The sequence below is a fragment of the Panthera tigris genome, chromosome D4 (assembly GCF_018350195.1).
Source record: "Panthera tigris isolate Pti1 chromosome D4, P.tigris_Pti1_mat1.1, whole genome shotgun sequence".
Taxonomy (NCBI): domain Eukaryota; kingdom Metazoa; phylum Chordata; class Mammalia; order Carnivora; family Felidae; genus Panthera; species Panthera tigris.
This window is the reverse complement of record NC_056672.1, coordinates 74,046,518-74,057,898: the sequence shown is the minus strand read 5'-3', so window position 1 is coordinate 74,057,898 and position 11,381 is coordinate 74,046,518.

Sequence of the window (11,381 nt, the reverse complement as noted above, 5' to 3'; positions counted from 1 at the left end):
ATTCTGTAAGAATTTGGTGTTTGCCTTATCTTCTGTCCTCATATAGCTTAGCACTATGTGAGAGTATGTTTCCATACAACCCCTCTGTCTACATCTTTCAAGCAGCAAGGCAACAATAAGTATAGATTCTTACTCAAACCCAGTTATATTGATGCACCATCTTCCATGCATACATGGCACTGTGCTGGGATCTGTGTGTGCTCTAAGGAGACAGAATAAACGGTATTGCTGTTCAGAGGCCAAGAGCTTGCCTGTTTATCATCCAGTCTACTTACCCCATCCCCTTCCGGGTCAGGTAAAACGATGGAGCTTTGTGAGCATAACAGCTCACAAAGGGAGCACAGAGATGTGGGTGGCCACATACAGGCAGCCTGGTATGACATCAGGGAAGGCGAAGATCTCCTTCCAAAATACACCACCCAGGACAGTGTAACAACTTCATCCACACCGGTTCTTCTTGCCCTGGGCAAGGCGGGAGTTGTGGGTGCCATTTTAGACACGAGCAAATGAGACACAGAGAAGGGAAGTGATTTTCCCTGAGTGGGAAGAGCAGAAGTGCGAATCCACCTAAGGATGAGTAATCTTTGGGGCCATGGACCTCCCAGATGACTTGGTGTTAAGGGGAAAACATCTTGGAAGGAATGGGGGAAGCCCACAATCTGTGTCTGCATTACATGCTACCCTACACTACCCAGGACTCCTTTGACTCTACCCACTCTCCTGCAGGAGGAGGGAGGAAGCATACAGCTCAGCACCAAAAGGGGTTGCCCACCAGGAGTTCCTGAGAAGTTTTCTGCCACTGTTGCACAGCTGTCCCAGGTGACAGACACTTGCCAAGGGCATGCATCACCTCTTCCGAAGCTAAGCCCTCTTGGCGGCTGCCCCAAAAGACCCAGAATGAAGCCCTCTGGCTCTGCACCACAGCAAGTGATGCCACTGTGAAGTTTCACTGTAATAAAGAGATGATTCAGTAATGACTCAGAGAAACCATAGGACTTCAGAGACGAGCCCCTGAACCACAGCATGTACAGGGATGCGAGCTCCGTCTTCCTGCTGCCGCTTTTGTACTTGGTGTCACATCTGAGTAATAAGTGGCATATTAAATGACTGGTGACAGTCCTTACCCTTCCTTCCTCCCCACCACCACCCCCCCCCACACTCAGAAGTCAGCCAGCGTGACAAAATCTCAATACCAAAACCTTCCCCGAGAACAGTGAAACTTTTCTTCTCTTCATTTTCCCACAAGTCTCAAACTGATACTGGAAATTTTTTTCTTTGTCTCCAGTGTAATCGAAAAATATGTTTTTATTTAGAAGCAATCCAAAAGTCAAGCCTATTTTTAGAATGTGAATTTACAGAGGATTTTTTCCAAGGGGTTCTTGGGTATTGATTGTGTAAGAGTCACCAAAGGGTTTATTTGCGACAATCACCTTGGGGCTTTGAAGGGGGTCCAGGGGTTAGGATTCCTGGAAATTGAGAAGCCCAAACCCTTTGAAAGAATAAAACAAATTTCCAGCTCAAAAAGTATGGAAAAGATATGAATTCACATTCAGAAGGATGCTGTTGCATAAGCTTTGTAGAAGGGAAACCTAAATTTACCCCATAATGCTTATTATGGGTCACAGATCTCTGTCATACAATAAACCTGTATTTCCTAAACTCCATGTTTTCTCACATCATTGTGACTCCACCAATTTGCCTACTATCATTTCCTTGATTTTTTTCTTTAAATCATCTTATTCTTTTACACTAAAACAAATGTACAATCACTACCATAAGTGGAAAAGTTCAACACTAAAATAAATACAATAGAAACAAAGTAAGGTGATTAAACCCTGGTCTCATGCTGTCATCTGCCAAAGATTCTGAGCCTGTAAGCTATTTTCTTTTTGTTAAAAAGGGAGATCAGTGGGGCACTGGCTGGCTCAGTTGGTTAAGCAGCCGGCTTTGGCTCAGGTCATGATCTCAGGTTTAGTGAGTTCAAGCCCTGCATCAGGCTCTGCATTGATGGTGAGGAGCCTACTTGGGATTCTCTCTCCCTCTCTCTCTCTCCCTGCCCCTCCCCCACTCTCTCTCTTTCTCAAAATAAATAAACTTTAAAAAAAAAAAAAAAAAAGAGGGGCACCTGGGTGGCTCAGTTGGTTAAGCATCCAACTTTGGCTCAGGTCATGATCTCGTGTTCCGTGAGTTCAAGCCCCGCATTGGGCTCTTTGTTGACAGCTCAGAGCCTGGAGCCTGTTTCGGATTCTGTGTCTCCCTCTCTCTGCCCCTCCCCCACTCACACTCTGTCTCTGTCTCTCTCTCTCTCTCAAAAATAAACATTAAAAAAAGTTTTTAAAAAAGAGGGGGTAAGATCATCAACCATTTGTAGGCCTCACGGAGTGGGTAGCACCTGTGACCTCTCCCTTTAGGTAATTGAAAAACTTCCAAAGGTACGATTTCTCTTATATGTGGAAACTAAACAGCAAAACAAACAAGTCAAAAGAAGCAAACAAACAAAACAAGCTCATAGGTACAAAGAACAGATTGCCAGGGGCGCCTGGGTGGCTTAGTCGGTTAAGCGTCCGACTTCGGCTCAGGTCACGATCTCACGGTCTGTGAGTTCGAGCCCCGCGTCGGGCTCTGTGCTGACAGCTCGGAGCCTGGAGCCTGTTTCAGATTCTGTGTCTCCCTCTCTCTGACCCTCCCCCATTCATGCTCTGTCTCTCTCTGTCTCAAAAATAAATAAACGTTAAAAAAAATTAAAAAAAAAAAAAAAGAACAGATTGCCAGAGGTGAGGGGGACAGGGGGCTTGCAAAATGGCAGGGGGATGTCAAAAGGTACAGATTTCCAGTTATAAATAAGTCATGGGAGGCCGTGTACGACATGGTTATTACAGTTAACACTGTATTGCATATTTGAAAGTCGCTAAGGGAGTGATTCTTCAAAACTCTTATCACACACACACACACACACAACATTTTTGTAACTATTTATGGTGACAGATGGTAACTAGACTTATTGGGGTGATCACTCCACAGTGTATACAAATATCAAATCGTTATGTTGTACACCTGAAACGAAACAAATATAGTCAATTATGCCTCAATGAAAAAGAATACAAGTAAAAGGGAAAGAATTAAAGAGGGATTCTCTCTCCCATGATGGCATTTAGGGCTACATACGGTCATGTCCATGCTCAAGCTTACATCATCCTACTTCCCACCAGGGGGCTTTGCCCCACACTTTGGGAAAATATAGTGCTAATGCCCACACCTAGCAAACATCACGAGGTCTCTAAATGATCGGATCTCTATTCAAACAGAAGCAGATTTAAAAGAAAGTGAAGTGAGCAATCTCCATCTTTACTCTCATGTGGACAGTGCTTTGTATATGTGAAGAGATCTTGGGGTGCCTGAGTGCCCAGTCGGTTAAGCATCTGACTCTCGGTTTCGGCTCAGGTCATGATCTCACAGTTCATTAGATTGAGCCCCACATCTGTCAGAGCCCACTGTCAGCACAGAGTCTGCCTGGGATTCTCTCTCTCCCTCTCGCTCTTTGCTCCTCCCCTGCTCGTGTGTTTGCACAAATGCTCACGATCTCTCTCTCTCTGTGTCTCAAAATAGATAAATAACTTTAAAAAAGAGAGAGAGATCTCATGCCCCATGTCTCACTTAACCAAGGCTGTGTGCAAACTACCCCAAAACTCAGTGGTAACAATCACCTACTATCATTTCTTTGTGTGGGAGTTGCATGGGGGTTGGCTGGTCTCAGTTGGGCTTAGCTGGGGTGCTTGTCTGGCGTGGCCCTGATCTATGTCTCTCCGCTCCCTTCTGGACTATGAAATATGGCTTCTGGAATATGGCTCATGGGGCCACATTCTTTTGTGTCAAAGAAGAGCTAGAACAGAAGTGGCAACAAGACAGGCCTTTTAAGACCTACGCTCAAAATTGTAATATTCTAATACTGTCCCATTTGCCAACACAAATCATTGGCCAAAGCAAGTCACTTAGTCAAGTCCAAAGTCAAAATCAAGGAAATATATTCTGCCCGTGTTGGTGCTACGGCAAAGGTACGACTATAGGCGGGAGTAAAGGACTGGAACCACAGTGCCACCCATCACATTCCATCTCTCATTTAATCTTTCTGGAAATATTCATTTGACTGCCCCTTACAATATTAACTGCAACATGCTCAGAAGTAAATTTAAGTTTAGGGGCACCTGGGTGACTCAGTCAGTTGAGCGTCCGACTCTTGATTTTGGCTCAGGTCATGATCTTGCAGCTCATGGGATTGAGCGTCACATCAGATCTTCACTGTCAGCACAGAGCCTGCTTGGGATTGTTTCTCTTTCTCTCTCTCTCTGCCCCTGCCCAGCTCATTCTCATTCTCTCTCTCTCTCTCTCAAAATAAGTAGACATTTTTTAAAAAAGGAATGAAAGAAGTAAATTTAAGTTCCTACACTTGTGGTCAACCTATTCTCAGCAAGAGTGCCAAGGCCATTCAATGGGGAAAGAACAGTCTTTTAAACAAAAGGTGCTGGGATCACTGGATATCTGCATGTAAAACAATCAAGTTGGACCCCTACCTCACACCAGATACAAAAAAATTAACTCAAAATGGATTAAAGACCTATGTGTAAGAGTTAAAACTATATAACTCTTAGAAGAAAATATACAAGTAAATCCTCGTGACTTTGGGTTTGGTGGTTGGTTTGTTAGATACGACATCAAAAACATGAGCAACAAAAGAAAAAATAATTAAATTGAACTTCATTAAAACTGAAACCTTTTGCGTTTCAAAGGACACTACCAAGAAAGGGAAAAGACAATCAACAGAATGTGAGAAATATTTACAAATCGTATATATCTCATAATGGTCTGATATCCAGGATATGGAAAGAACTCTTAAAACTCAATCCAATTTGTCAACGGGCAAAGGATTTTAATAGACATTCTTCCAAACAAGATATATAAATGGCCAATATAAACATGAAAAGATGCCTAACATCATTAGCCATTAGGAAAACACAAATCAAAACCATAGTGAGATACCACTATTTCGTGCCCACCAGGATGGCTAAAATAAAACACAGACAATAGTGAATGTTGTCAAGGATATAAAGCAAATGGAACCCTCATACATGGCTGGAAGCATTGCAAAACAATACAGCCACTCTAGAAACAGGTTGGCAATTTCTCAAAATGCTAAATGTAGAGTTACTGTATGACTCAGGAATTTCACTTCCAGGTATATAGATACCCAAGAAAAATGATAACACGCTGATTAAAAGACTTGTACACAAATATTTCTAGCAGCATTATTCATAGAGTGAAAAAGTGGAAACAACCCAAATGCCCATCAACAGATAGATAGATAAAATGTGATATATTCATACAATGGAACATTATTTGACAAGAGAAATGAAGGACCAATACATCTTATGGTATGGATGAATCTTGAAAGGTTGTGATAAGTGAAAGAAACCAGACATGGAAGGCTACATAAGATTCCATATATATGAAATATCAAGGATAGGCGAATCCTTGTAGACTAGTAGACTAGTAGTTGCCAGGGGCTGGAAGGAAGGGGGAAGAGAGAGCAATGCCTAATGGATACGGAGTTTCCTTTGGGGGTGAGTGAAATATTCAGGAATTAGACAATGGTGGGGGATACTGGCACAACTCTACGAATGTACTAAAAACTACTGAATTTTCTAAAACAGTGTATTTTGTGGTATACAAATTCTATCTCAATAAAGCCATCCTAGGGGCGCCTGGGTGGCGCAGTCGGTTAAGAGTCCGACTTCAGCCAGGTCACGATCTCACGGTCCGTGAGTTCGAGCCCCGCGTCAGGCTCTGGGCTGATGGCTCGGAGCCTGGAGCCTGTTTCCGATTCTGTGTCTCCCTCTCTCTCTGCCCCTCCCCCGTTCATGCTCTGTTTCTCTCTGTCCCAAAAATAAAATAAAATAAAAAAAAAACGTTGAAAATAAAGCCATCCTTAAAAAAAACTGAATTTAAAAAAACAATACAAATAGAAAAAAAAAAAAACCCTATCTTAGTAGAAAATGGGCAAAAAGCACAAAGAGACCTTTTACAAAAGAAGATACAGGAATAACTAATAAGCACATTAAGAGATATCCCACATCATTAGCAATTAGGAAAAGGCACATTCACATCACAATGAGATACCAGAACTCACCTAGCTAAATGGATAAAATAAAAAATGGTGGGGGGGGGGGGACCTACCGGAGGAGATGCAGAAAAATAGGATCCCTCGTACCTTGCTGATAGGAATGAAAAATGGGACAGTCACTCTGGAAAATAATTTGGCACTTTCTTTCAGAATGAAAAATGGATTTACCATACAATCCAGCGATCACACTCTTTGGGCATTTAACCCACAGAAATGAAAACTTATTCTCACTTGGAAACTAGTACTGAAGTGTTCATAGTAGCTTTGTAATAAAGACTGGAAACCATTTAAACATCGTTCAATGGGTGAATGTTTAAACACATTGTGGTCTATCCATACCATGGATTATGACTCAGCAATTACAAGGAATAAACTACTAATATACACTGTAACTTGGATGAACCTCTAAGAAACTACCCTGAGTGGGGAAAGAGCAGCAACCTCAAAAAGATACATACATACTGCATGTTTCCATTTATGTAACATTCATGAAATGACAGAATTATAGAAATGGAGAAGGATCAGTGGTTTCCAGGGGTTAGAGATGGTGGGGAGAGAGGGTGGGTGTGACGGTAAAAAGCAATACACAGGAGCCTTGATTGTGGTGCGGTGACACGAACCACAGATGTCATGAACTTACACACAGCTATGCACACGTGTACACACACACAAGTACATGCATAGCCAGTGTACTTTGAATAAACTCTGCAGATTGTAATGATGTTAATTTCCCTGTGATGATATTGTTTGTGAGGCAAGATGTTAACACTGGGGGAGTCTGGGTGAAGGGTTCGCTGAGCCACTCTGCACATTTCTTTACAACTTCCTGTGAATGTGTAATGATTTCCAAACAGAAGTTTTTAAAAGCCTAAATGTGTCCTCATCCAACATGTGCTTCTCTTTCTGAACTCTCTCATTTCACACCCACAGACAGGAAAGTGAGGCACAAAGGCATCAGCCTATGCTCCTCCTTATCCTTCCCTCTCAACATCAAATAATAACAACGGTGATAATGAAAAGAATAAGGCAACATTTATTTTATGCTTCTTCTCTACACTCCTACTTACGGTATCCATGGTCAAATTTATTCCTCACATCAACTCTATGACCTTTGAAATTATCCCCTTTTAAAGGTAAAGAAATGAGGATTTGACAGGCTAATAGGTATGGCCATGGTAGTACAGCAAGCTAAGAAAGAAGGCAGGCTTCTCGCCCCAGCAGTCTGACTCTATTGACCATGAGCTGTGGAATCAGCAGATTCAAAGTCCACCCTGTCAAAGCAGGCCAGTGCCTTAGTTCAAGATTTCATTATTCTCTGCCTGGACCAAAAATTAGTACAGGAGCCTGCTGACTAGTCTCCTACTCAAGACCCAAAGGAAAGGAAGCAATGAAACCATATATCCTTGAATGGTAAACCACCCCAAACAGAAGACAATCCCCCAATCTCCTGTGCAAAGACTTTTTACAGTATTTTTACCAACTTGCATATATAAATGTCCAATGCTATGGGTGAGATAACCAAACTCTAGGGGCGCCTGGGTGTCTCAGTTGGTTGAGCATCTGACTCTTGATTTCGGCTCAGGTCATGATCTCACAGTACATGGGATGGAGCCCCTGCCAGCCCAGAGGCTGCTTGGAATTCTGTCTCTCCCTCTTTCTCTGCCTCTCCCTCGCTCATGCGCTCTGTGTGTGTGTGTGTCTCTCTCTCTCAAAAAAAAAAATAAATAAATAAACTTTAAAATATATATAAAGTAACAACAAAGCTCTATCTATAGACAGCCAGTATGATATGTGTTTACAATGGGATATTACATAAAATACATTAACCAGACCAACACTAAACCATCCTGCACACCTAGAAAACTGATCTGAGGATTAACACAACAACCTGCACAACCTGAACCACAGAACTGAGCAGGTACGCGGCGCAGAGAGGTGAACTGGGGGAGAGAGAAGCCTCGGGGGGGGGGGCAGGAGCTGTTTTTGCTTGCAGAGGACGGAGACAGGGGAGAATACAGGAAAAGCACCCCCCTGCCAAAAGCAGCTGGAGAGAAAGTGGAGAAGTGGAAACAGCCGCAGGGACTGAACTAAAAAGGGAGAAAGGAGAGGGTTTAAATTCCATTAAGACTCTATAAAGAGGGGGAGTGCAGAGTCTGAAATGCCGCAGCTCCATACCTGGCAGTGCTCTGGTGGGAAGGGCGAATGCTCAGGAGCAGAGTGGGGTCCGGAAGTCTTCCGTCCAGACGGCAGGGGCGGTTCCCCTGCTGGGAGGACGTCTGGTAGAAGCTGCGTGGCTCCCCCTCCACAGGCAAGCGCCCCAGTGGACTTGGGAGAAACCACATTCGCTGGTGCTGGAACAAGGACTTTAAGGGGGAAGGCTGGTGCCAGATGCAAGTTGTGATTTTCCATAATCCCTGAAATGCTGCTGCTATATGATCACGTGAACTTTTTCTGGGGCGGGCTGGCACCCGGCCGCAGTCTCTGGGCAGCGGCAGCAGCAGAGTCCCTGCAAATGTTCCTGGGTGCGGCCAGTGCCCGGCCATTGCTCGGGGAGACCCTCCCCGAGAAGGTCTGAGCAGGTCAAAGCCGCAGGCCCTCAGAAGTAAGGGGCCGGGGAAAACAGCCGCATCTGAGATAAAACTCAGGAGGGAGGTGCCGCCTGGGGCTTAGTCACAGACAGTGTGGAAGCGGGAGGGTCAGAAGCCGAAGACAAAGGACAGGTACACGATTGCTGATGGGGAGAACAGAGTTCCGATACTAGAGACTGGGTAGCTGGGTGGCGCCATTTTCACCGCTCCCGCGCATGCGCATGCGCATACGCACCTACGAGCGCGGCAACAATCCACCCCCGTAGGCTTGCAGCACCATCTAGTGGAGAACGGAGCGGTTACACTAAGCCCCGCCCAACTGGGCCAACCTCGCGCTTCAGAAACACAAATCTCTCTGCTTGCTTAGTTTACGGATTATAAAGCACTTCATAGTTTGACTTCTAAGGGAAAATGAAGTAATTTCAATCGTATTGCAGTCTGTTCACTGATCTATATATTCAATTTCTTTTTTTCTTTTTCATTTCTTTTCTTTTTCTTAAATACAGAAAGAGAAAAAATTTATTTTTATTTTCAATTTTTATTAAAAATATTTTTCTTTCATTTTCTGTACTATATATTTTACTTTTCTGTAATTTTTTTTCAAATTCTATTTTACTTTCATCATTTCATTTTATTCTATCTCAGTGTATTCAATTTTTTAAATTTTTCAAATGATTTCCCTTTTTTTCTTTCTCCTTTTTTCTCTAATCTATCAAGCTCCTTTCAACACCCAGACCAAAACACACCTGGGATCTAGCATCATTTATTTGATTGTCTGTGTGTGTGTTGTTGTTGTTTTTAATTTTTTAATTTTATTTTTTTATTTTAGTTATTTTATTTTAATTTTTTTTACTTCATTAATTCCTTTTCTCCCTTCAAAAAGACAAAAGGAAGGAATTCACCCCAAAATAAAGAGCAGGAAGAAATGACAGCCAGGGACTTAACCAACACAGATAGAAGCAAGATGTCTGAATCAGAATTTAGAATCACGATAATAAGAATACTAGCTGGAGTTGAAAATAGATTAGAATCCCTTTCTGCAGAGGTAAAAGAAGTAAAAAAATAGCCAGAATGAAATTAAAAATGCTATAACTGAGCTGCAATCACAGATGGATGCAGCAGAGGCAAGGATGGATGAGGCAGAACAGAGAATCAGTGATATAGAGGACAAACTTATAGAGAATAATGAAGCAGAAAAAAGAGGGACATTAAGGCAAAAGAGCACAATTTAAGAATTAGGGAAATCAGTGATTCATTAAAAAGGAACAACATCAGAACCATAGGGGTCCCAGAAGAGGAAGAGAGAGAAATAAGGGTAAAAGGTTATGTGAGCAAATCATAGCAGAAACCTGGGGAAAGACACAGACATCAAAATCCAGGAAGCACAAGGACTCCCATTAGATTCAACAAAAACCGACCATCAACAAGGCATATCATAGTCAGATTCACAAAATACTCAGGCAAGGAAAGAATCATGAAAGCAGCAAGGGAAAAAAAGTCTTTAACCTACAAGGGAAGACAGATCAGGTTTGCAGCAGACCTAGCCACAGAAACTTGGCAGACCAGAAAGGAGTGGCAGGATATATTCAATGTGTTGAATCAGAAAAATATGTAGCCAAGAATTCTGTATCCAGCAAGGCTGTCATTCAGTATAGAAGGAGAGATTAAAAGTTTTCCAGACAAACAAAAATTAAAGGAATTGATGACCACTAAACCAGCCCTGCAAGAAATTTTAAGGGGGACTCTCTGAAGAGAGAAAAGATTAATTAATAAATAAATAAATAAATACCAAAAGCAAAAAAGACTAGAAAGGACCAGGGAACACCACCAGAAACTTCAACTCTACAAGCAACATTATGGCAGTAAATTCATATCCTTCAGTACTCTCTCTAAATGTCAATGGACTAAATGCTCCAATCAAAAGACATGGGGTAACAGAATGGATAATGAAACAGGATCAATCTATATGGTGTTTACAATAGACCCACTTTAGACCTAAAGACACGTTCAGATTGAAAGTAAGGGGATAGAGAACCATCTGTCATGCTAATGGTCAACAAAAGAAAGCCAGAGTAGCCATACTTATATCAGACAATCTAGACTTTAAAATAAAGACTGTAACAAGAGATGAAGAAGAGCTTTATATCATAATTAAGGGGTCCTTCCACCAAGAAGACCAACAACTGTAAACATTTATGCTCCAAATTCACATTTGGACCCAAATCCTCATTGGAGCACCCAAATATATAAATCAATTAATCACAAACATAAAGAAACTCATTGATAGTAATACCATAATAGTAGGAGACTTCAACACTCCACTTACAACAATGGACAGATCATCTAATCATAAAATCGATGAGGAAACAATGGCTTTGAATGACACACAGGACCAGATGGACTTAACAGAAATATTCAGAACATTTCATCCTAAAGCTGTGAATATACATTCTTCTCCAGTGCACACGGAACATTCTCCAGAATAGATCACATACTGGCACACAAATCAGCCCTCAACAAGTACAAAAAATCGAGATCATACCGTGCATATTTTCAGACCACAACACTATGAAACTCGAAATCAACCACAAGAAAAAATTTGGAAAGGTAACAGATAC